We start from the raw sequence: 2,678 nt of genomic DNA, 5'->3' as shown, positions 1-2,678 counted from the left end.
TCAAGGAAGGTCATGTCATAAAGGAAGACGACACGCATTCGTGTGTCGTAACCTTACGACACGCGTGTTAATGACACGCAATGCGTATCAAGAAAGCCCTTGTCAAGAAAGGCCATGTCATAAATGAGTATGACACCCATTTTTGGGTATCATAATTTTAAATGTTTAAAAAAATATTATTTATAGATTTACTAATTTTCAAATTAAATAATACATTAAAAATCTCATAATACAAAATAAAATACCATAATGAACAAAGATAATTCATTTCACTAATATGTCAAATACAAATAATTATTCCAAAAGTGAGTAAATGTTATAAAAAATAAACTCATTTATATACAATTGCATCATCACGACTAATCGGTTTTATAATCTCAAAGTCATCAATGGAAGTGCGGTCCTTATTTCCGGAATGTATAGAGCTGGTTCTTAAGCTCCGTACCACATCATCCTCCAATGGAGCATCTTCATCGATAACCGTGCTTGCGATGTCAACTTTTTCATCATCAACCATCTCACAAATCTGCAAATACTTCTCCCTGCTTGTAACAACTAATAATTAACATTTATGATTTAACAAACACACACCTCATAAAAAACATGTTTATTATAAAAATGTTATCACCGAATAAGCTTCTCTATGCGTGCTCCAAATGTCTCAACGGTCAGGGCATCAAACTTTCTCCGGTCGATCATGACTCTTAAGTCATCAAAACACGTCAGCAGATACGACAAAGATCGGTCATCATCCAATGGCGTATTGCCAGCACATCGAGCATTATCAGCAAGCTCATTCATCTACAAATATTTCAATATCAATACCTATATCTCATAACAAATAAGAACCTATTACCTACCTGTGGAAGTTCATCATGTTCAGAATAGGCACCCTTCCCTGCCAATAACAAGTCTATCTGGCTGCTTTTCGGTGTCATCAATGGCGACCTAGGAGTCATGCTGCCAGCAGATGATGTGGTCATTCCTTGGTCAGATTTAGGACCAAAGCGGGTCCTACATGACATGGAGGGGTGAGCTTTAAGATCATCCATCGATACAGAATTATCGCCTTGATCAGGAAAACAATCAAGCATGTCTTCTGAACCTCTACGTGACCAATCACTAAGCTTAGGGGACATGAAATCACAGACTTCGGTAACACTTGAACTTGCTTTAGCAGCATCTGGACTTCTATTATCCTTTTGTGAAATCAACTCCATTAACTTCTCTAGGGTTTCAGCAACCCTTACAAGCCTTTCATCTACACTTATACCTGTCTGATCGCAACAATCAGCAATCGCACAAATTCTAGAATGTTCTTCCACGTGTAAAGTCAGAACCTCCTCTTCACAAATCCGAAAAATGATGGAAGTTTCATCGGAGATATTTGGTTGATCCCCCACCCCCATGAAACTCGATGCTGATGCTTAAAAGAAGTACTTGATTGTGACTGTGATTGTGATTGCGCATGTGAAACTTTAACAGGCGATGCCTTCATAGTAGTAGTAATCGGATCCACATCTTTTTCACTGGCTACCCTCTCAATAATAGCATCGAACTTTATATCAGTTTGTTCCTTCACCACAACTTCTTCTTGGGGGCTTTTCGGTCCAGGTCTAGGAGATGGGAATTTCTTCCAAGAAGCCATTCGGTCTTTACCCGAGTCCAAGTTTTTAGGTATTTCTACAGTAGGCGGAGATGCAACATTTGCAGGATGTTGTAGTATGGGTTTTTCTTTCTTAGGTTCCAGCATCCCGTGTTGTTCCTGACTGAAAGATTTTCTTGATGATGATGATGATGGTGGTTTTGAGGGTCTTGGAGGAATACGTTTATCTGCTGAATGAAGGGATGGACGGAGTTGAAGAACCGGTTCATCTTCATCCAATCCATTTTCTTTATGGAACTGCAGGAGCCTTGTACCTCTTGTGAGTATGAACATCATTCGGGTGTGAAGCTGTTTCAAGATACCCATGGGGAGCTCTTGGCGCCTGTCGTCCAGTTCCTGAACAATCCCCTCACACTGCAACCAAAACTCTCCAGGAGATGTCATGGCACACCTCTGAGCCAACATCAGTAAGTCCTATAGAGTTTCCTGCCATTACGGTTGACTCTCTACATTCTTTTCTAGAATGCCAAGTAAATCCCCAGCAAATATATGAAGATTAGCATCCACTTCTTCCTTTTCTTTGTCAAACTTACCCCGTATCATTGACAAAACCTCCTGCTCCCGCTCACATAAATTAAATTTATATCAATCAGCTATTTATTTAATACAAATATACAATAAAGGTTACATAAATAAATGTCTGCCTACCTCTACGTTATTTAAACCTCGAGATCTTCAGTTTGTGACTATCAACAGGCTTTTGAGAGCATTCCCATTGATGAGAGAGTCTTCTACTCTAGTAATCATGCCCGTAAACCTAATAAATATGAAGAAACTTTTCATGGAAAAATATATTTTTGTATTAGTTGCTTATAAATATTATGTTTACCTTCTTTCTGGAGAGTCTTCATAGTCAAACTGCATATTAAATTTATTGTTCACAGATTCAATATACTTGTTCAAGCCTATGTAAACTGAGTTATCCTGTAAAAATATTTAATATAGTAAATATCACTTTTATGGAATCGAGAAAAGTAAAAAAAATAATAATAAAAGAAAAAACCTTGGTTTG

General features: G+C 37.8%; 1 pseudogene; it reads right to left on the bottom strand.

The window, feature by feature from the left end:
• Positions 1-331: 331 nt before the first annotated feature.
• LOC145067715 (putative serine/threonine protein kinase IREH1 pseudogene) lies at positions 332-2,050 on the bottom strand (annotated as a pseudogene).
• Positions 2,051-2,678: the final 628 nt, after the last annotated feature.

Source organism: Lactuca serriola, chromosome 8 (genome assembly GCF_051521515.1).
Source record: "Lactuca serriola cultivar US96UC23 chromosome 8, Lser_US96UC23_V15, whole genome shotgun sequence".
Lineage (NCBI taxonomy): Eukaryota > Viridiplantae > Streptophyta > Magnoliopsida > Asterales > Asteraceae > Lactuca > Lactuca serriola.
The sequence above is the reverse complement of the archived record's forward strand: the minus strand, read 5'-3'. Positions and strand labels throughout refer to the sequence as shown.